This window comes from Xiphias gladius, chromosome 22, assembly GCF_016859285.1.
Source record: "Xiphias gladius isolate SHS-SW01 ecotype Sanya breed wild chromosome 22, ASM1685928v1, whole genome shotgun sequence".
NCBI lineage: Eukaryota > Metazoa > Chordata > Actinopteri > Istiophoriformes > Xiphiidae > Xiphias > Xiphias gladius.
In genome coordinates this window covers 26,752,672-26,777,124 of record NC_053421.1, presented here as the reverse complement: position 1 = coordinate 26,777,124, position 24,453 = coordinate 26,752,672, and the positions used below count along the sequence as shown (strand labels likewise).

The following is a 24,453-nucleotide window of genomic DNA, read 5'->3' as shown; positions in this document are numbered from 1 at the left end:
TGCAGAGCACATTCAAGGGAAAATGGCTTGGAATTATTTGCATCTTCATTGAATTTCAAATTGTACACCTCTCTTTGTTTTGTAAACAATATTATGCATCAGTTATATTTGCATTAAGCATCCAAACAAAAAGTACGTTTTTTAACATCTTGAGTACTCCTTCAATTTTTTCTGGAACAATTCTCACCAGCAACTCACCAACAATTTCTGCTACACTCTGGTGCCGTAACACAGGAGGAAAAGGGGCAAGTCTGCAGTTTCTTCCCACTCTGTGTGGCTTGGGACCTTGTGTTTTGTAGAGAAAGAGAGGCCGACATATCGAGGCCAGAGTTCACACTGCAGAGCAGCACAGCCGAAAGGCCAGTTATCAACCTTCGGTGGAGGGGAAAACAGCGGGGTATCAGCCAGAACAGTTTTGAAAAAGGACGAGTCAGGGTCGCTTTCAATTAGCACAGCATGTCGTCACTGCAGTGAGCCACAGGGGCTGAGAGGAGGAGGTGGGAGGCAGCCTTGGGCTTAGGGAAGGAGAAAAGAAAGCGAGCAGGTATAGACCAAGAACGACACAACTGAAGGCAGAAGACGAACTCTTGTTGCACGTTTCAAACTGTCATCGCATTATAAAATGGATGAGTAAGATGCTGCATTGTAGTAATTGTTTATCTCTATAAGAATCACATCCTAAACACATCTGGTAAATTCATTGATGCCAACTTTATTTGTTACTTGTCCCTAATCCATGGGCAAAAAATCTGGGAAAATCTGCATTCTCTCAGCGACAATGCTGTTCAAGTTCATATTTTACAACAAGCCGAATCTTACAGTATCAACCACAAACAAAAATTCCAGAAAATCCTGGGTTCACACAGTGCAATATTGAGTCTAATTCTGATGTAATACCCTTTAACTGGTTACAGGTTTTTGCGTTTAGCAGTGATCTCAGAATCTAGGAAATAAGAAATTGGGCCCTGTCAGCAAATCCCAAAGTATTAACAGACTCTAAGCTTAGGCGAATGGCACGTTTAATTTGGTAAATACTACCTGCAGCATTAAAAGAGTTAGGTTTTGTTTTTGTTTTTTTCTGAAACCTTACGATGAGATTCTAACTTACTTTCTCTTTCTGAGTTTTTGTGTTTCCGATCAGTCCCGGAAGCATCCAAAAACGCTGGATGAATGTACTGGCTATATTGTCCTTGGGAAGATGTGCATACAGATTCCAGTAATGGCAGTCCAACAGCGCTCCATCCTCAGACATTTGCTGCAGCAGCAGTGGAGTCATGCGGAGATGAACTTTGTCAGATATGAAGGACTGACTCAGAACTTCCTTCCAGCAGGATGGAAGAGCGGAATAATTAATAGGTCCAATATTCCACTTCATCCTGACAGCCCCTCAAGAACTCATTTGTGACAAGAAAGAGTAAAGACCCATCTCACTGCCAAAAATACTGATAGAGACCAGTCTACTTATGATACATGACATTAGATAAGAGGACCGAAAAAGTAGGCCCTATGTTGGCAACATGCATCATTGGCAGTTTAGTTTCCATTACTGATGACATCATTATGTCAGAGTTGTGAGATGGATATGGACGACCAGCTGCACTGCAGCATAATAGGATTTCCTAGTAATTTTGCAATTGGGCCAATTGCGAGTCTTCTACAGGCTTCTTGGAGATAAATCATTTCTTACCAGAAGTCAAAATCGGCACAGTTACTGCGCTAAACATACCAATGCATGCTGGGACTGTTCTCCCCCGAGGTTGGCGAGAGCCAGCAGAGCAAGATGCGACTCGCCATGGTCTGCTGGTGCAGAGGGAGGCTGAGACAAATAATGCAGCTCCCTATTTGGAAGGCATTATCCCCTCAGAAGTGTGAGGCTATTTATGTTGAGTGTGGGTGTGTGTAGCGAGTGTGGCCATACCAATTAGTCTAGTACTCAGAAACTCATGCATGCCTGCCTCACCACTCGTTTGGAATGAAGACGTGATTTGGAAAGAAATAATTGCATCAGTGATGTTGACACAGGGCTTGAATGATTCGGGTTTTTCAGTGTAATGCCAGTTTTAATAAAGTATCTGGTGTTTTCCAATAATTTTGATAACAGGATGGAAATACTTCAACAAACGTTTTGACCATGAGACACTTGCATTGTTAATTGAAACCAAGGATGGCTGAAATTAAGTATAACAACTTCCCACAGACTACCAGTTTAGCCCTGATCAAATCTGCAACATATATATCCTCAAACAAAAATGCATCACATTCATCATCTTGGAGGTTACACAATGACAATAAGTGGCCAGTAATTGATTTTTAAGTGTCAGTCTGAAATATGGGCAAACCAATTTGAATCTAAATTAAATTAGAACAATTATTAGAATCATAAACAACATTTGAAGTTGAACAGTAAACACATTGTGTGAAAGAGAAGATGCCGATGAATATATGTGCAGATTCATTTAGCAGCTTTACCTTTTAAAAGTTCTTTTAGACCCCTCAGACTGGATGCCACAGCTTTGATGCGTGTTTTATTAGTTTTATCTCCAGAGGACAGCGGGGAGATTAAGAGGAACTCAATCACCACACACCTCTGCACCTTTTAGCTAATGTCTGTGTTCACCAACACGATCATTACACACATTACACGAGGACTGGAGAGTAGTGGACCTTATCATGTCATGTTTTCCAGATAGCAAAGGCTAACAAGACACAAATGTGGGAACGAGAAGTGGAAAATGTCTCAAACGAAAACAGCTAATAACACCAGTGTCTTCTTCAATTAGCAGTGTAGTCAGTGCATTTGAGTTGTTTTCTTTTGCCATATGCAGGTGCATTGTAGAGAGAGACCTCCGGAGAACTGAGCAATTTATTAGACATTTTTAAAGTAATAGGTAGTCGGTTGGACTTTGATCGAATTCTTGTTTATTACACAGACTCAGGCTATTCTTTCCTGAATTGTGCACTCATCTCAGAAGAGAAACATGCGTTTCTAATCGGAAAAGCTCTTTTTTTTATTTTTTAAACAGCCTCAGTGGATATTTTTCCATCAGCCAGGCTCCTCTACCCTCGCACTTGTCAGACCCCCAGTCTATTACATTCTCCTCCTTTTCTAAAAGACTGCAATTAATCTAATTAGTAATCAATCAGCTGTTGGGCCTCCCGCCTCCTCTGTGCTAATGGAGGATATGACAGGCCTGGACCTTGCATTATTAATACCTCCATTCCTGGAGCCCAGGGCCCCCCTGATGCCCGCGGCCAGGGGCCATTGATCACTACCACAACCCAGTGAGCACCGCAAGGCCTACAGGGAAATATCTAGAGTAGTTGGATTGGAGTTTGGAATGTGGTGGGTCAGTCTGTGTGGGCTGAATCTGTTTAGGGTGATATAAGGTCATTTTGGTAAGGCAAGGAGTTTGCCAACTTTGCTGGGGGAAAGTTGAATGGAGGCAAAAAAAAGTGAGGTGTTGGCTTGGTGGTGCATGGGGTCTGCAGGGAAGCTCACGGTTCACTTTTGAAGAAGATGAGGAATTGTATGAGTGGTGCTAATGGGAATGTTGTGCTCTGAAAAGCTCATTTGGTTAATGGGGCTCCCCTCAAAACTATTATGGCAATATAAGGGGCCTCCCTGTGGGACTATTTCTAGAAAATGAGATTAGAAATTATAGGATGCCACTAACGCTGGGGCACAATGATCGCAGTGTGGCAATGAAACAATCACGGCAACACTATCCTTCATCTCCCATGCGTTATATGAGCACCCAATCTAATAGCACCAACAGCTGATGTTACAGAGCCTGATAACAATCCCACCAGCTGATCTCATTCACTAAAATCAATATTGGAACCTACTCTGTTCAGACTGGAGGGAAAAAAAAAAAAAAAGGTGAACAAAACCTCTCTGCTCTTTGGTAGCCGTTACCTTCCACATCCAACAGACAGACACAGGGCCACCCTGTGTCCCCTTTAACTAAATCTGCTGACCCTAATTTATCCAACCTCTGTGCCTGCAGCTATTAATCATGTTGGTGAGCCAGTCTACATGTTGTTTTTGAGGACAATCTCTTAAGACTTTGGTTAGGACTTGACAATATTCATGATCAACCTTCAGTGGAATCTAATCACGATATGATCATATCATCATATCAAATTCATTGTTGTATTTGAGTAAAGAGTTTTTTCACATCTTAAATTCAAATACCTGTTTTCCGCTATATCGCTGATTATTTTAGATGTTTAGATGATTTTGCACACATTTTCAGTGTACATAGAGCTGAAAAATTCAGTCAGGTTAATCGACTAGTTGATTGACAAAATTAATCAACAGCTATTTAAATAATCGATTAATCATTTTTCCCTTTTCAAGGACAAATGCAGAAAAAATACTAGGCTTCTCCATTGTGAGGAATTGCTGCACACTGAATCTCTTTGGGTTTTGGACTGGTTGTTACCTTGGTCTTTAGGAAACTGTAATGGGCATTTTTCATCTTTTTCTAGACCAAACAGTTACTGGATTGATCGGTTTGTCGATAATCGAAAAATGATCAGTAGTTGCAGCCCTATATGTACAGTCAGCTGATAAATTAAAGGAAATAGCTGGACAAATTAATGGAAAAAATGCGATTAATTCAGTTGCTCCTATACAGGAAACAAAGGCTCATTGAATGGTTTGATGAGGGATATGATTCATATGCTGTAGTTTAGTCACAGTATCTCAACTCAATTCCTTTAGACACATTTGGATCTATTGCAAGTATTACAGCTCTTTGGAGGCCCAGTACCTTACTAAAGCACGTTATGTGGTTTTCTCTAATTTGTCACCCATCTGTATGCCTGTATTTGAGAAAAACATTCTTATGAACCTTTTGATATTGATTTCAACCTTATCCCCCAGCCCTATTGATGGTGATGATTTCTGACAAGAAAAACAGCTGTGGCCTGTGCACAATGTGACCGATGCGTGGGAAGATGGAATTAAGTGGTCAGAGGTTGTGTGTAATGGAGCCTAGTAGTCTTTAAATTCTTTTTTTGAGGTGACATCAATGTCTTTTATCCACCAGGCCATTGCCCATGACTAAAACCTGGTGTCATTTGGCACAGTGGCCATAACCTTTCCACTGACCAGCCATACACTCTGACTAAAGCACCGCCCCCTCCCTTTACACTGCATAGGTTAAGCCGCCATAAGCCAGCATGCCAAAGCTCTCACAGCACTCTGCTTAATTTGCTGAAGACTGGGGTTGTTAAGTATTTACAGGCCTTCAGGACGGGAGTCAGCGGTGATGTTGAGCTCACAGCAGCTGCAGTCAGCTACCTCATTCAGGATGGATTGGGAAAGCAATGCAGCTGAGCTGCTGCGCTTTATGACTGAGTCAGTGAGTTGGACATGCTTTATCCATTGCTAAGGATGTGATGAATCGCTCTGCGCAATGTGGTTGTTGTTGGTGTATGCGTCGGTTTAAAAAGTGTGTCTGTTTAATAGGAGGTAAGCTGGGTTACAGGAAATCCATGGACCAGTTGCCATTAGTCACCACTGTTAATCAGAGACGGCGTGCGTGCATGCAGGTGGTGTGTGTGTCAGTTAAAAAGTGTATCTGTTTAATAGGAGGTAAGCTGGGTTACAGGAAATCCATGGACCAGTTGCCATTAGTCACCACTGTTAATCAGAGACGGCGTGTGTGTGCGTGAGTGCGTGCAGGTGCTGTGTGTGTGTTTGTGTGTGTGTCAGTTAAAAAGTGTATCTGTTTGATAGGAGGTAAGTTTGGTTACAAGAAATCCATGGACCAGTTGCCATTAGTCACTGTTAATCAGAGACTGTGTGTGTGTGTGTGTGTGTGTGTGTGTGTGTGTGTGTGTGTGTGTGTGTGTGTGTGTGTGTGTGTGTGTGAGTGAGAGAGTGCGTGCAGCTGGTGTGTGTGTCAGTTAAAAAGTCTATCTGTTTAATAGGAGGTAAGTTCGGTTACAAGAAATCCATGGACCATTTGTCATTAGTCACCACTGGTCATCAGAGACGGCGTGTGTATGTGTGTTTGTGTTTGTGTGTGTGTGTGTGTTTGGGAGTTGCTGATCTGGCAAGAAAGGATTTACAGGAAGTTCATCTGACATGAAATCTCTTCGGTGTAATTGTGTTTACTACGGGGAGGCTGAGTAAGGGATGACAGCACAGTTGTTGACGTGAGCTAATGACATAGCAGTGTTGCTTTAAATGCCAGCTGTGCCCCATGAATGAGTCTCCATGGAGTAGAGTCAAGCGTCAGGCAAATTGAAGAAAGTTTCAAAGTTCTGAAAAGTCCAGAAAGATGTGAGAAAGCCCCCAAACATGTAGAATGATAAAGCTCACAAGAAACCTGTGAGAAAATACTGTTTCATGGGGTAACCGAGGTAGCTGTAGTGAGGAAATTGTAGATTAAGACGGGTCAGAAGTAAAGTGACAACAGGTCAGTTGGTTCACCGGTGCAATAATACTATTCTACCATGCTGGTTCTCTCTTTTGTTGAGCATTGTTTTGCTTTGCACGATATTTCCTCCCTATTGCAGTATTGAATGGAAACAAGTTCTGGATGCCCACACAGCAAGCGTAGGCATGTTAAACCACATGGTGTGGTTGTCTACTGTAAGATAGTTCACACTTGGTACATAGAAACAAAGAGTGTTGGAGGAGGTTTGGGTGTGGGAACTAAATAATCCTGAAGTCATGGCTCGTCTATATTATTGTCAGTATACACACTTTGATATCATGTGCACATGATCTTTTCAATTATACAAAGGAGGATATTGGATAGAAGAAAAAAAATATTCACGCATCATCCTGTAGTCTTCCGGAACCTTAAAACCCCTTGGTCCTTTACTTATCATCGCCATTTTGAGCCAGTAACCCAGCACAACCCAGCACATCTGGCTCTATTTATGGCCTCTCTGCTTGTCTTATCTGTGATGTTATGACAGCAGGGTGACTGAGGAGATTACACAAAGAGGACACAGAGCCCCTCTCCTTGGGTGCTCTGTAGGCCAGTGGCCCCGTTTAAGTAAAAGAGACAAACCCCTGAGGTTTTTCAGCAGTGTGTTTGCAGTGCAGCTGCTCCTCTTGTGTTGTTGTCCATTCTCATGTTTTTCTCTATTTTTTTTTTTTTCTCACAGGAAGTTTGTTGAAGACTGAACATTCTAGGAGGGATAACCTCAAAGGGGGTCTCAGCATCTGACACCGCACCAACCACACCATCTTCAAAATCCCATCACCTACACCCCCTTGCTGAAGTCATTTCCTGAGAGAAGTGGAAGGAGCTAAAGATTGGTGGATCAGTGGCTCATTGGACATAAAACCTGTCTGTAAGTTCTGTTTTGTTTTGTTTTTTCTTCATTGTATAAACCTTAAATGCCACCAGTTTCAGCTATTTTGAGTTTGACCTCCCTTTTTGAGCATTTGCTTTATTGGTCTTTCCTTGTGGTTCTTAAAAATGCAAAAACAACCAACTTCTTCATCAGGGGTCAATAGAGTATCTCAAAGTACTATCCATGTGCTTCCGGGATTTGTGCATGGCAAAGGCAATTAACTCAACTCCAGTAATTTTCCATATATTCCCTAAAAAAAAAAAAAAAAAAAAAAAAACACAAACAAAAAAACAATAACGCAGGAACAGAAACACAAGCTGAGTTAAAGCAGATTCAAATTTAAAGGCTGATTCATGTGCCAAATTCCGACCGGTGTAGAGAAACACATGGCATTACCTCTTTCCAACTGAGCACTGCCCATTTCAAATCACTGAGATGAGCTTAGGCAAAACACAGCTACAGAAATCTCTTTTATAAAACACCCAAAAATGATCTAACTTTGGCAAAAAAAAAAAAAAAATCATGTCAGACCCCGTTATATCATGATGAGAGTAAACCTTTTTAGGGCGTCTAAAAAGCAGAATAGGATTTAATTGTATTTGATACGCTCTGGATCCCTTTTACTCACTTTTAAAATGTTGTATTTCATATTCATGCCAGCTTGCCTACATTGCACAACTGCAAACTGTGCGAAATTAATCCTTCATAAAAGCTGGCTTTTTGTAATATACAAAATCAGTCATTTTGTGCAGCTGTAGTGTACCAGTGACTTCAGTATCTTGACCAATTCTCTTTGTGTTGGTTCAGAAGTTTTGTTTGAAATTTCTCCTTAGTGTGTGCTTTGTTCTATGTATTTATACACACTGAATCGTAGAGATTCCCCACAACAGTGGGTCGTTGAGAGGAATGTAGGAAATAATTAAATATTTGTCTACTATTATTTCAAGTTCACACCCAGTGAGGCTTAGTAATGGAGAGAAAACTGTCTGCCAGTTAATGGCTTTTCCATATCACGCCCATACCTGATTGTATAAGCCATGAGTGTTTTTCCAAAGTGGCAAAAAGACTCTTGAGAGCTTTCAGTCCGGGCTCTGCCTCACACGCCCAGGTAGACAAACAAACAGGGGTTTTGTCCCCATGAGCTCTTATTTGCAGCGATTTAACAGTATGAATGCTCACGTCGGACTATCTCTTTTTATTCATGGCACTTTCAAAGCACCACTATTGTGCTGTGATCCCTCTTTTGGCTGGCTGTGCATACGTGCGACATGGGGCCATTGTGGAGTATTGTACGTCAGTTAAAGTGAATAGAAGCCCACCACTTTTGCATTGCTCTCTGCTGACAGCAGGGAAACAAAACATAAGGGTTTGGTTAAAAGGTTGAATATGCAGGAATGAGGTTTTGAGCTGGATCATTGGCATCATGGTGGCATGAGGGCCCTGGTGTGGACAGCCATTTTCTGCCTGTCATTACTGGTGACACAAAGACATATCAAAGGGGGTGAAATGGGACAGAACAGTAGTCAATACGGGTGCACAGGCGTGAAACATGATCAGACCACCGAGTTGAATAGAGGTATTATTATGCCGAAAACGGGAGAGAGAGACGGAGGCAGAAAGAGACTGAGTGGCATTGCTTTCATATCTTGTCACCCACTCACTTGACAATGCAGGCACTGTGTCCTTCCCACTATAAATAAAGCATAGTTTGGATGTATGAACATTTTTTCATGGCCCACATGCTTTACAAGGACAATAATGAAAAGATATTTATGTAGCAAACAAAAGCATCAGAAAGCTCTTGGCAAATCCTGCCCTATGTCTCAATTTGCACAAATTTACAAGCAAGAAACTCTCAAACCTGCATGATTTGATTTATAACGACTTATGAGTCAATACTTACCAAATTTTGTCTGTTATTTTTCATTTTTTTTATCACACATTAACCATTTTCTACACCCCATCACGTCTCTGCAGGAACGTAGTTTTACTACCTGTCTGTTCAGCTACCAAATTAAGGAAATGTTCTGCCAAATCAGTGCCACACTGAGAATGCATCTGTCTCAGTTTGTTTTGGGATTTTTTTAAAATTAATTTTATATTCATTTTTTGGCACGTCCGACCCAGATTTGAACGCAGGGTGTTGCAGGTATGCGGTTTCTACCTGAGCCAGCTGAGTCACCGGAACGCCCCCTGTGCATATTTCTCATCTTTGCCCTCTGATAAACTCCATTTGACCTCTCTCATTGCTCGCCCCGAGGAATGCAGTCTATGTCACTGCCCTTATTTTCACCTTCTTCCCTTTTCTTCCTCATGTTCTTCTCTGAGTTGTGCCCGTGCTCGTGTTAAATGAGGGCAAGGCCACACTTGGATGTGCTGTGACAAATTGGCACAGAGGAGGCAGATGGTGATGGGGAGGAGACTGGTTGTCATGCCATTTGCTGCAGCGACATGAATTGATCTCCGCGCCGCAGAACAACCACACATGCTCCACTTGTGTAATCCTGACTCTGGTTACCCCATATGCACACACACACACACACACACACACACACACACACACACACACACACACACACACACGCACACACACACACACCCCAGCGGACTCTGACACACATGCCACCCTACATCAGCCTTCCGCCCCCATTAGTATCAATGATGTGTGCAGTGGAGGCGCTCGCTAACTGTCAGAGGCTCTCTGCTTGGCTCCGCTCGGTGAGGCAAAGGGATACAGAGGGATTTTGACAGAGAGACGGAGCTCAGACTAATGGTAGGCTGGTGGGACTCAGGAACCTTAACACACGGCCTACTATAGAGACACATACCATGACTGATGTACTGTGCATGTCGGCAGGCTGTTCTATTTACAGAGCCGCTGTCTTAACAATGTTTACCCATGAGAGTTTAGTACAGCTTGACTAAAATCCCCATGGGTGTTTTTCATTGCAACCTGATGTGTGGTAAGATCATAGTTTGTCTGACAGGACTGGCACTGCTCATTAGGCTGTGTCTCAGGGATGGGAAACTATTCCCCAGTTGGGTTTTCTTTACAGTTGTGTTGGGCAGGGATTTTAAAAATACACGTGGGGCTGCGACAGGGAGCAATATCTATGCTGACAGCAGGTGAAAAATTAAAAATGAAGTGAACTTTTCTTGCTAATGTTGAATCTCTTGACCCTGTGGCAGCAAGCATCACAGGTCAGGTAGATAAATGCCAGCTTGCCGAAAATGGTGTTAGTGCAGCTTAGATAAAAAGAGGCACACAAAACAGTTTTCTATCTTTCGACTTAAGAACAGCACCAAACCTCACTGGAGGTCTTACTAATGGAATTGACATTGTTTCAGTTTCTTCTGAGTGGCATTTGGAAAAGCCAGCGTGCAAAGGTGCTTAATGTCTCTTTAATTGCAAAACTACATTGAGCTACATTGCACTGAATTGTTTACCTCGCAAATTAGAAAATCATCACTGCATGCCCTGGATTTTAACTCAGGTGTCAAGTGTAAAGGTGATCGTAATATATCTCATTTGAATTAAAATTGTCAGTATCTCTGTAGCGCTTTCTTAATAGTAAACGCAAAGATTCAGGGATAAGATAATTGGAAACTTACTCATCACCATCTCTCTGCGTCATTTCACAATTCTTATAGGCAACACTGGTGAAACTTGGTGTCATATTTGAGTCTCAGTGTAGCTTGTATGACCAGAATGAAAACCCTCCTGTTGTTCTCCCAAGTGGGAGAATATCTGACATATAATTTTGTTTACCAGTCACCCTCTGCTTGCAATGGACACCTAACGAGCTAAGTAGTTATCTGGCATTGGTAATAGGAAGACGTGGATTGTACTTTAACATCTGAGTCATGATTTGCGCTGTAGTCCCATCAACTCTAATAGAAATAGTTCAAGCCAGGCTTGCAGGATTTGGCCAAAACATTTGGAAGTTTGTCTTAATGTCTGTTGGCTGCCTCAGTAGAGCGCCACAGATGCTGGTACATATAATATCAACATGCAACCAAGTGTTTAAAGTTACTACATCAGTCTTGAGTAACTGGTACGTTTTTGAATACTGAGCCATAATAGCTTTAGTTTGTAGCTCAACAAATAATACAAGTGAACATCACCAGCCCTTTTTATAGCATAAAAAAGAGAAAACCAATCTGCTAGTCTGTTTACGGCTCCAAATTGCGTTAACCATAGAAGATATAGGTTTTCGGATGAAGGGGGTTCATTAATTAATCGGTTTGTCCTTTCATTAAAAGCCAACGTTCAGTCTGTGGGATAATTAGTGGTTTTACGTGGAACATGAGGAGACCTAAATGAACGGGGTAACTTTCCCACAGTTGCTTAATATTCAGTGAACCTGTGAGCTGTAAGCAGGGGATATTGATCAGCAGATGTGATGTATTCTCGACATCCTAATAGGCATCTGCGGAGTCATCTGAGTGGAAGTTGTGATGTTCCCTCAGGACCTCAGGCCACCAGAAATTAAAATAAATGGTACATTAAGATAACTGAGAAAACACAAGAGCAAAGTTCTCAAATGGTTGATGCCCTTTCAGGATTTTTCTATCACGCATTGAAAAGAATAATTTTATTGATCACAGTTTGAGCTGGTATTCAACAGTGGACTGATGAGCTTTATAACTACAGAGAGAACCAAATCGACTTTCCTCTGAAACATGGCTCTAAGACGAATATTTGAACTTCAAAGAAAGTTTTTGCTGACTTTCATGTTTGTCCGCAGCTAATTATCCTCACGTGGGACAGCTGAAATGATGCAACTTCTTGGGGCGTGTTAAACTAGCTGGCTTAGCAAGAAAAAATGTACAAACCTCACACAGCATGCAATGTTCCACATGCTATTAGATACTCTGAGATGCTGGACAGGAGCCAGTCTGTTACACAAAAACACACAAAATCCAATTGCGTGTCCATGCTCGAGCACAGACAGCAAGCTGTGAGGAGAAAAACATCCCTCTGTTTGTGATAACAGCTCTTTCACTGTTAGCACAAACAATCTGCAGACCTTACTCCCCACAACCAGGACCAGTGTTCATATTTGCCATGTTCATAGAGAAATGAAAAGCTCCCACAACATGCCGTGCAAAAATAAATCTGCAGCTGAGTTAGTAAGTAAGTCATCTCCCTGTAATGGGGAAAGAAATCCCTATTAAAGAGCATAACTGCTCATACAATGTCAGCAAACATGGCTGCAGCCCTACTGCACACCACTCAGCCTAAACATCTGTGTCAGGAACAAGATTCGGGTACTGTGTGTTTTACTTTAACCTCAATCCCCTTATACCTAAGGAATTGTATCCCTGTGCTTGGGTTTGAAACATTTTCTAAATGTGGATAATGAGGGTAGGATAATTTAAAGTTCAGGTGAAAGTCAAGAAGCCCTCCAAAGCTTGACTCAAGGCTTTTTTATAATTACGATTCAAATGAGCAAAGGGTCAAGAGTTTGATATATTTTTGTCTTATACAACAAGTAGAGGTCACAAAGTAGTGAATCTTATTTTAGAATTAGTCGGGAATTGGGCATAATTTATGGTAATGTTCTATGCTATTGAATAATATTTATTTTGAGGACAAAACCCAAATTCATTCAATTATGCTAAAGTTCATATATTAAATTAAAGTTCTGTTATTTTCACCCTTCAGATAACTCCTATGCACATTAAAATTGATCAATTTGGACAGGTTGCTGGGATCCAGAATTGAGATGGCATAGGGTGTTTGCACTTGTCTGCTTGACGCCGTCTCGGTGCACTTTCTTGCCAAAGTGAAATAGTGATTTTTTTTTTTTTTCTATTTTGTGCGATAACGAGTGGAGTTGGATATTCTTCCTGTCACCAATTAGCTTTAGATTATGATGTAGAAGCAGTGGCTATAGTTCATTTGTAAGGTTAGATTAGCTCTGTTTCCATTGTAGACTAAACTAGATTCCTGAACGTATAGGCTACAGAGAGTAGCTATAGTAGATATGTAGAGTTACTAAAATAGATATTTATTTTCTAGTGCGGTAGTGTGTTGACAACAGAAACTGTTTGAGTGCAACAGAAGGGGGCAGTTTGTTGAATGATAGAATTCAGGATTTGAGTCCTCTTAATGTACTCTCTATCCAAACGGAGAATGGAAATTGTATTGTGGAGAGTGATGGGAACCAGCCATCTGAAATAGATCAAGATGTAGCGATCTCAGCCCTGGCTGCAGCCAAAAGACTTGGAGGCAAGAGGCTCAAGCAAACCTCAGAGCTTTGTCTCTTTTAATGACAGAATGTGCTCCGTCATTGAGAAGAATGATTAAAAACCCTTTGTGTCATGGTCCGGGCGGCAGTAGCATATGGCTGAAGGGCTTAAGCACAGAGAGAAGACATCTGCACTACCAAATCACTGAAACAGAAGCAAGGAAATTAAATCAGAGATTAAAGTGAAACTGCCTCATTCCTCTTCTGGAGAAATGGCTCATTTGTGAATACCACTAGTTTGAGTTTTTAATTGTGATGCAGTGTAATGTCAGTGTTAAAGCTGAATGAAATTTAGTTTAATGGGCTGTGAGATATTTGGCCAGTTTTTGAGAATACACTGGAATCTGATCATAGAGTAAGAATAATTTGTAAGAATCGGAATGTACCTTATTACAACACTTGACACAGTAACACTCACGCAAGGAAATAACAATATTGTATTAGTTGTAAATATGCCAGAGCGAGATTATGTCAAGATACCAGCTGTCTATCACGGTGCCCAGGCGTGGCTCTAAATGATATGCATGTATACTCAGTGTTTTTCTCAAAGCCTCTCAGTTTCCTTTGTTTCTGAATACGGATCTGTTCTGCAGTTCCTTTAGAAACACATTTGTTTCGATTTTATACTGCGGCCAGACCACAGGCCACGAAGTTTAAAAAGTCAGGGTACTAAAAATCTCCACACAGTCTAACAGTGTACATTGAAGAGAGTAAGTGTTTATGGGTCCTGGGTGTGTGCTATGATACTTTGTCAGAGCCTTACATAAGCAAACATTAAAATGACAAATTACAAATGTTCATCCTCACGCACAGTTCAGAGTCCAGAGTGCTTTTCATTGCTCTCTTGCCTTGGAATAAAATGTTTAGGTTTATTTCAGGGCACTACTGAACGCCACAAAGATAACGTAGAAGAATTTTGCAGTTCTGAATTAAACCTTGTTTATACCAGCTTGTTCAATGTCATTAACACCATTTATTTATTTATTTTGTCTTATTTTATTTTATTTTATTTTGTATTAGCTATGGGTACAGAGCATAAAGAGTTTTTTGCAACGTTCATTCATACTGTTGGGCAATAACTTTTAAAATCAGGCTGCTGCTCCAAATATACATACATCTTAACTCAAAAGGCTTTTCAGTCATGACCAGCACTTAACTCTGCCAAATATGTCTCAACAGTAACTGCCCCCATGATCCTGCTCAACACACACTGCTCCAATTAGTATTATTATCATTACCATTATTATATTTAGTCTGATTATTATTAGTCTTATTATTAGACCTATTCTTTTATTATTCATCTCATTATCATTATACATCTTTACGTGGAATCTGTAGTTGGCTATGACCCCCCCACCCTAACCCCCCGACCTAGCCGGTCAAGGCAGACGGCCGCCCACCATGAGCCAGGTTCTGGATAACCTCTGTTATGATTAGGCTCTATATAAATAAAATTGAATTGAATTGAACTCAACAACAAATACGGTAAATACAACAAACCTTGGCACTATAGAAAATATAGTGTTAACATATACTGTACTTTTCAGCACTAGTGCCAACACTTCACACAAAATGCAGATTCATTCCTTTGGCGGTAACCTACAAATCCTATCATCGTCCCTTTGGATACATTACATGCATTACATTTAGTTTTAGTGTTAGCGTGCACAGATTTCTCAGAGATTTTTAAAGTCCTAGGAGTCCTGTAAATTCCCAAGAAAATTCTCCCTAGAACTCAAAACAATCTGTCTGACTGCCTATCTGTCTATTTAATTCAATTTGATTAAATTCAATTCAAGTCAGTTCAGTTTTATTTATATAGTCATAGTAATCATCACATACATTATCTCAAGGCACTTTACAGAGTGAGGTCGAGACCTTACAATATTATAGAGAGAAAACCCAACAGTTGCCACCATGAGCAAGCACTTGGCGACAGCGGAGAGGAAAAACTCCCTTTTAACAGGAAGAAACTTCCACCAGAGCTGGACTCGGGGTGGGTGTCCGTCTGCCCAGACCGGTTGGGTTGAGAGGAGAGAATTGGGGGGAGATAAGGAGTGAGTCCAGGAACAGCTGTAAATACTGTGGCATTGAAGCACTGTCAGATTGGTACTAATCATAGTTATACTTGTATTATTATTACAATTTACTTTTTTAATTATTATTCTGACTCTCCAATCTTTGGAGGCTTGCCTGAAAACTTGCATATCCATCTCAGTTTGGCTTCTGAGTTTTTGTGTGCTTTCATCTTGTTAGATTTTCCAGCTCTCTGAGCAATCTCATCGCTGTTCTTTTTTTGAGGCAAGTGAGGCTGTCAATTATTAAAAGAGGATAATTTTTTATAGCTGTCATACAGGCTCCTCAGTACCCAGCACATAGTCTTGAAATGAAGGATATCACGGCACCTGCTCCGCAGAGGCTTGTACATAATGAAAAATATGCAGCTATTGAGCATCAAGGTCATTGTAGCGGAGGATTTCTCAAGAGGGCTGAAAAGTCATCTGCGGCGTGAGCAAATAAGGCCAGGTGGCTGATGAACTCCAGAATAGTTTGACAAACCCTATCACCAGTGACAAATTAAAGTGTCAGCGGCTGCCCTACGTGGCTTCACATTTCCTGTGTTGGTCCGTGATAAGCCCTGCTGCCGAAAAGAGCCAGCAGCACACGGCTGTCTGCAGAACAGTTTGAGAAGGCCATGAGGACAGGGGTACAGTAACGGGAGACCCGGGCAGATGCTTGTCTCTGAGTATTGATTGAGCCAGACGTCCAGACGACTGATACAGCCACTGACGCAGGCAGGCAGGCCGGGCTGGCGGCTACCTCTTTGTTAATCCTCTGTGCAGCTGAAAGGAACTGTTTTGAAAATTTGACAGGACACACTGTCACATAGCGCCAGTGGATAAAGGAATTTGTTTCCTGGGTACATACATCCTTTTGCTATCACGCATTTAAAAGATACCCAGCTCCATTGTGTCAGTCAGTGACACAGGCAGTTTAAAGATACATTTTCGCACACTGCTTGTGTTGCACGGTGTGTGTCCCTGTTTTTTTCCCGTAGTGGCTTTGTGTCACAAACCTCCTGGCGGCCACAGCCACAGTTCCCTGGAGAACTGTACATAAATAATGGCTAACTGCATAAGAACTTGGCAGAGAGGCTGAAAGGAGTCTTGTGGTGTGGATGTCAGTTCAGTTAAGGTTGCTGGAAAGTATGACAGTACAGATTTATCATTACCGTGACATGGGAAAGTGGTGTTTTGTTGACCATAGTCTCAAATCACACAGCTTGATAACAGTTTGGTAATTCAATAAAGTAATTAATTATGCCTCCGTGCCGGCGACAGCGGTGGCCAGAGCCTTAGATTATGTTCTTTGGTTGTCCGTCCGTCCAATTCTCTTTTACGCGATATCTCAGGAACGGCTTGAGGGAATTTCTTCAAATTTGGTATAAACGCAAACTTGGACTCAAGGATGAAGTGATTAGATTTTGGTCATCAAAGGTCAAGGTCACTGTGAACTCACAAAAAACATTTTTGCCCATAACTCAAGAATTCATATGCTAATTATTATAAAATACACTCAATATCTTTTATTAAATTCTTTCGAGTGTGGACAGACATGGATGCAAACTTCAACTTGACTGGTTTGCTAGAGTTAGGGATCAAGAATTCTGATATGGAACAATTTCCAAAATACAATATACAACCAACCAAATATGTCACTGGGTCCAAACGCTACGTTCAGTGACAGTGCTTACAATATCAGAGCAGCTGGTGCTAGACTTAAGAAAAGACAGCCGTGGTACAGTGAAATGCCCTCACTACACGAAAATAATTTCATGCAAAGGTGCCTCGCTAACATGACTGAGCATTTACTATAGCATGTAAGAATATGGAGTAAGAAGCACTACATACACCGATCAGCCACTAAATTAAACCCCTTAACTGGTTTGAATGCTGTTGCTGATCAGTATGAATCATGGCTAATAGATGCAACTGAGACTGCCAAGTCATGCAAGCAACACAGCCAGCTGTTGTGTGAGAACTCAAGTCCTTTTGACTGTGCCTGACAGAGGGCTGGATACGTCATCTAAAATGCCTCCATGTATACAAGCATCCCAATAGAAGCACACACTTTTTCTTGCTCTTTTACGCAGACACTTTCAGCCTCTTGTCAAGGCAGGCACAAGAGTAATGGCCCCAGGTCTCCTCCTGAACATAGACTAATGAGAACCTCAAATCCGACAAACAGAGTGCATTTATCACGCACTCACACTTAATGACACCACCACCCAGGCTCAACGGCACGCTCATGCCAAGTATCTAGCCCCATTATAGATAGCCCCGTTTGTCCCCTCACTTTCCTATTATTATTATTATTATTTTTATTATTATTATAGCTACTTGGTCATACCTTGTGTAGGGATGAAGACAGAGGAGAGGATGAGGATATGGGGAGGAATAGAATCACAGTCAGTGGTATGTCTGCTGGTGTAGAGAGCCTTTGTTTTTCTTCTCTTATTTTATCCTGTCCATCTTTTTCCCCCAGCCCTCCCAGTGTGAATTGGTCTATTCTCAACTTCTTTTATTCTCTTTGTGTCTGCTTCACTCGTGTCTCTAAAAACCAAAAATGCAGATGAGTGGAAAACTTCAATTCAGGAATGGCGAGAGATTCGACAGATAAATACTACTTGCGCTGCTTTGATCTACCAATATGAAGTGTTGTTTTGTTTTTTTTATTTGTGGGGTGACAGGGAGGTTTGCAAAAAGACTTTTAACTCCAGAAACTTTAAACAAGTGTCTGTCAAGGAAACATGGATTTTCAAACGATTAGACATCTGGCAATGGATATTAAGCTGCATATTGCCTATATTCAGTGATTCAGAGGGAAGTGGTGACCATTTGAAGCAAGATTCCTATATGAACGTACCTCTATTTTATAATCCCAAATCTCAAGCTCAAACTGTAAGAGAGACTCGTGCTAATTTCAGTAGTTACACATGTCAAGGTAGAAGTAATGACGTCCTAAATACAATGCCTGTATAATCCTCAGTGTCCATTGCAGTGATTTGTGTTGGGAAGAAGGAAGGATGATTTGAGCCCTAATTAGATGGACTTCTAAGCAGGCTCTGTCGCTTCTAATGACTGTTGGGGATTTAGACAGAGATAAGAGCTTATCCTCCTTGAGTGCTGGAAAGGCTACATTATCTAAAGTGAAAACTGGGCCGTGCTTTAACACACAGCTCAGACACATTAGACACATGCAGAAACACAAGCAGCCAACACTCCGATTTAGCAAAACCTGAGTACTCCGGAGACAGTAAAGGCGGCATGTTGTCAGAAGAGCAATGGACAACAGTGATTGATGCCTCTCATGCCATCTGAGACAGTGAGCCGGATCGGGGACTGGGTCTATTTCAGAAAGATTCACCTAACACTCATTTACTATGTCAAGTATGTCAGGATTTGGGTTCGTTTCTGCAACTCTGACTCCGACGACCTTAGGCAAAAGGTCCAAGCTTAAATGTCTGTGAGCAAGGCGGTGAAAGTAATGTAATAACCTCATACTGTGTACGATCATGTGAAGTGTCTTTTCATTTGGACAAACTTAATAGTTGTGAAAAGTCATGTGTCACTTCGCAATCAATACTTAGGCAAAGATTCAAAAGTAACAATATTATCAAAACACATATTTTCCGTTAAACCATTCAAGTAATATTAGATAGTGTTTACCAAAGACTGCCTCATGTAACTTCTCTGGCTGTGCAGAAATGTTAATCCTATGAAAAATACTCATCAGCTGACCTCCCCTGATTTTCTCTTGCTAAATTATTTTGAAAGAAACCCATGGAGAGTGTCTTAGTCATCAACATGAATGCTCTTTTTTTCTTTGTTTACCCACCTGAGAATACCTAATCTGCAAGGGGACCGTTGATGGATGTTATCTTAGAATGTGTTGTAGCTTTAAAAAGTTTCATTGTCAAATAAATACAACTTGCATTTGTATCTTAGATGGGCCTAGCATTTAATCCAGCAGAGCAATAGCGACGGACAATTTCATAATCATCTGTCTTTACTAAAAGAGGGCAGTATTTGCAGTACTTTGCATCTTGTACTTATTTTTGTAGTCGTATTTAATTCTTAAATCTTGAAAAAATGTGATGATATGGCTTCTGTTAGCAAAAAGAGTGAGCTTTGTTACTTTCTGAATGATAACATATACACTGAAGAAGTCTGCTAAACAAAATGATCTCCACCATGTTTGTTGTCAATAGAGTTGTCAATAGAAGCAGAACCTAAAGTACTTAATTAATCCCAGTTGAAAATTGCAGGCAATCATACCATAAGGGTGGAGTTTAGGAACGGTCAGTTTCATACTTTTGTATATCATATCATCATCGTCATATTTGTCTCATTTGACTACTGTGACTACTGTGACTTACCATTAAAGTAATCCAGCACAGTTGATCATTTTGTTCTGCCTGAGATGCTCAGTGCCATTGAAGCAAGACCTGCCAGCCTGAAACTGAGTGGTGGAATTGATTGTCTGGCTGATTCCAGACCAGTGAGCTGTGAGACACTACTGACACTGAGCTGCATGTCATTCCTCTTCTCCTCCTCCTCTTCCTCATTTAGAATTACTGTTTTTCCCACTGTCACTGTTCCTGTTCCATTCCCCCGTTTCATGCCGTTGCACCTTCTATCTTCCTCCCATGTTCCACGACACAGTGTGGCCTTTGATGAGGGGAGCGACATTGCTCCTTAGTGCATGATTGCCCATGGCCATTGACTTTTCTCGGGAGCGACGGAGTTGTTAGAGCCATAAAATGAGATAAACTGAGCTTGAAAGCTGCTGGGTCTTTCAGTATGTGTTTAGATGATATCATCAGTGTGAGACAGCGGTAATAAAAGTGAGGTCAGCTGCCACTGTGGGCTACTGCCCTGAAAGGTAGCACCGCCCTGATAAGACTGCTGTCTCATTTCATCTCTCCTCTTAAGGCTTCTGGTGTGTGATGAAGCTGACACGTGGATGTCGGGTTTGAGCAGAAAAGGCGTCTAATAATTGGATGCATGCTCTATGTAGAGAGACTGTTTGTCCCAAAGACAATGATAAAGTGTTTAATCTTCCCAGAAAGAGCGAACCACGCAGGCATGATGATGCCATTATCTCTGTGAGGCACTCTCGCCGAGAAGCGTCACTCTTACCCTTGATTTATATTTCCCTTCATCAGCATCGACCACTCAGATTGCAAAAATCATTCATTTATAAAAGCAGGGCTTGATACTTTTGTTCTTATTCAAGTGAAATTCACATTCCCTTGGTACCCCCCCCTTTATAATCTTGTTGTGATAAGGTGACAGGGATGGATCTTGTGGGTGACGACTGTGTGATTGCATTTGCTAACAAGGGATAAAGGCAGTTGAAGAATTTTCACAGCTATTTAGCTTCCTTTGATCAGTTCTCAACGACTCTGTCTTCCCGTGTCTTATTATTTGAGTAGAAAGCACTGTTTTGGCACACTTCAAACTGCGACCTCGTCCTTTGTCAAGACCAACAGAAAATAAGCAGGAGGCCACCTCGTTTGTATCATAATGAAATGAAAGGTTTTCACACTGAGCGAAGGCAACAGTGATTGGTGGGGGAAACTAGGTATCTGAAATCTTCCCTCATTTGAAGGAGCCAAACTTTAGAGATATGCCACTCATAAATCACTTTTCATCAAGAGGGAATAAAAGTTCCGGTAGATTGATAATTCATGCAGGATGCCTTTCAAAATAGGAAGCGCAAAGAGTTTGAAATGCAAACGGTGCAGCAAGCTAATTGGTACCACAGGGGAGATAGAGATCAAAGAGCCCCTGCGTTAATACAGAAGTCTCACTCTCTTTTTGTCCGCCACTGAGTTAATGGACACAAAGCCACCGTGAAGTCCTCAAAGCGGTGGTCCTCAGCAGAAGCATCCTCAGCAACTGCAAAGTTACACCTTTCCGTTCCATTTATTGCTAATATAGGCTGTGCATGTATGGGCTCTGATTTGGTCTCATCAAATCAGGCAAATGTAACAGACACATCACATTTGCCTGATTTTTCCCATGGCCTTGATGTAATTCAGGATCAGAGCAAGAAACTATTGTCCTCATAAAATCACCCCTTTTATTGTAGCAATCAAGTTGTGGCACATAAAACAGCATCACAAGCATAATAGACTTCCTACTCACACTTCAAGGTTAGTTGAAGGTCAGTATCCTTTGTTGCCATTTGGAAAACTTTCCATCAAGTGTAATTCTTAATTTTTTGCCAGCCCGCCACAGCTCTGCTGACGTGTGAGGTTTTCTTTTTGTTTCAAAAAGAAAACCTTAGGCTGAATGGCGATACACGATGTATAGCTCGGCATTTTCTACAAAGTGGGCTGAATGTTCAGTTGTAAGTCAGAGCTACATAAGAGATGTCACAACAACTTTTATTAAAACAGGCTGTGATCAAAATAAACTGCAGACACAGGCTTTCCTTCCCTGTTTCAAAATATACAGCTGAAAAACATTGATGAAAAATTATATAAATTATATGGCCTATATTAAATGAAAATGAGCCTATCCAAGTTTTCCCACAGCTTCACAATTTGCTTGTGGAGGTGGGTGGCGCGGTGTGTGACCAATGTGCATGTTGAGAGAGGGAGAGTGTAACCCAGGTTGTTTTCTCAAGCCACGATTTACAGATGCCCAATAAAAAACAACATGCAGACTATCGGTAGATGCTACACTTTACTAGTGTGGCAGATGCACAGACAAGCCTTTAGTCCCCACTCAGTTACTCCAGTGCACACAAATCAGACAGGTGTGTGGCCAAAAATCGGTTGGTTTGAAAAGAGTGAAATAAGGCGTTCTAATTTACATTTTACCAAAGCTGAAACGGAGTGATCTACCTGAGCGGGTCTTAATCTACTTGGGCGAGCCGCTCAAGTAGAGCCTGTGTATGGGAAATGCTGCAATCTCTGAGAACGCTCCTTCAGTGGTTTTCAACAACAGTAACAGACTGATTACAGTACAGTACCATTACATGTATTTTCGGCAGTGTGGACCCGCACTGTGTCTCCCGCCATGTTGCAGGGGATCTTGTGAGCAAGTGCGGCCGGGTTTGCACACTGACGGAGTGGGAGAGTGGTGGCGGGTCTGCACGGAGAGTGTGAGAGAGGAGAGATGCGAATACTGGCATGGCCTTACAGAAGAACCGGGTTATATAACGGAACATCTAACTACAACGATATAAATGGTATTGTCTCATCCTATACGTCATTTGAAAATATATTGATATGCCTTGAAAAAAGTCGATATACTGTACCGCCCAGCCCTACCTTATACACAGTGTGATCAAAGTATCAGTTAGTTATTTAGGTAAATATACATGCACATCAAAGTGTAGACACACTCACAAACCAAATCAGATCAAAGGAATGCAGACAAACCAATTAGCTCAGTGCTCTTCCCTTCCCATGACTAAGTTTTTATACCTGAGGGGATGTAGGGAGACCAACAAACATCACCACAGCCTTTAACCGACTGCTTTGCTTTGACTCAGAGCCAAATCTGACACTGGTCTCTTAGCTTTAGTTTGGTTGGAAAGTCCACCTCCTGGTGACAGGAAAGGTTCACCTTTTCTCTCTATCTTTCTCCCCTCCATATATTAAAGCATTTTATTAGCATATTTTCATCCTGCCTGGCCTGTTGTATATCTGCTACATCCAGCTAGCTTTTGCCTCTCTTCCAGGCCTTGTAAAGGGTCAGCAGTTCTGTGTGAATCATGACAGGCTCAGCAGGCACAATAGAGTGTGTTAAGTGTTCTGGGACAAGAGATTGTATCTGCTCTTTTCTCCTTATATTTGCTCTTCTCTCCATTGGGTTAGCATCAGAGCAGATGACAGTCTTGTATGTCCATGATGTGCATACAGATAAATCATTTAACAGGGGGGAGAACACTGATTTTACTCTCAAGACTATTCACAGTATATTATTTATTGCATTGTAAATAGCATCCTTAGTGGGGTTTCTAATTCTACAGAAATTTTGGCTGTCTTTCCTTTTTCATGGGGCTTAGCGTTGCATGTCATGAGATTATGCGATGTTGATTTTAATTTTCATACACAGTTGCATCAAGTACATGTCTCTGCCAATTAATGAAATTAAACAGTTGCCCTTCATTCAGGGATTCCTTTTGTAGTTCCAATCCGGCAAGTTAGGATACTCAAACACTTCCTCGCCCACCTCTAAACGTCCCAGAGGGATTGTCCCTAGGTCGATAAATTGCCCAAATTTTGCTGCTGGGTCAGATTGGAGTCCCTGAACTAAAAATGTAAAAATGGAAACACTCAAAAAAAGGAAAACAACAACACTCAGCCTGCTTTCCCCTCGTGCTCTGCATTTCGTATCAGAAGCCTCGGGGGGTATCCAATTATGACGCCCTTGAGAGAATGACAGTGCTTGGGTTTCTGTCAATACAGGGTTCAGGTAGTGTTTCTCAATAACATTCTGAATTATTGATGGCAGAGAGATTGAGAGGAGAAGGGGGTAGTTAACATTTACTTTTTATGTATGAAGAGGAGAAAGAGAGATGAGGGAGATGGGTTAGCACAAATGCCACCCAGCATATTTTAAACTGAAGTGTTTGATTAGGTGACCCTGAGGTAAGACTTAATTGAAAATGCCATAAAGACCACAGAAGATTGAAGGTGGATCCTGACTGACAGGGAGCACAGAATGGTCAGGGAATTAAAGGCCTCTTTCAAGATGAATCTAAATAATTAACAGGAGGCAGACGGATGAAGTGGATTCCACTGGTGCAAGCTTGATCGTTCTTCCGCTGATAGCCCTCTGGGCTTTTTTTCACC

General features: G+C 41.4%; 1 protein-coding gene across 4 annotated transcripts in view; it reads left to right on the top strand.

Moving 5' to 3' along the window:
• Nucleotides 1-24,453, top strand: part of sema6e (sema domain, transmembrane domain (TM), and cytoplasmic domain, (semaphorin) 6E) — a 154,727-nt gene that overhangs the window by 60,063 nt on the left and 70,211 nt on the right. For all 4 annotated transcript variants that reach the window (XM_040118198.1, XM_040118197.1, XM_040118195.1 and 1 more), the window contains one exon: nucleotides 7,132-7,320. The gene's annotated coding sequence lies outside the window, so the exon portion shown is untranslated. The remainder of the gene's footprint in view (nucleotides 1-7,131; nucleotides 7,321-24,453) is intronic.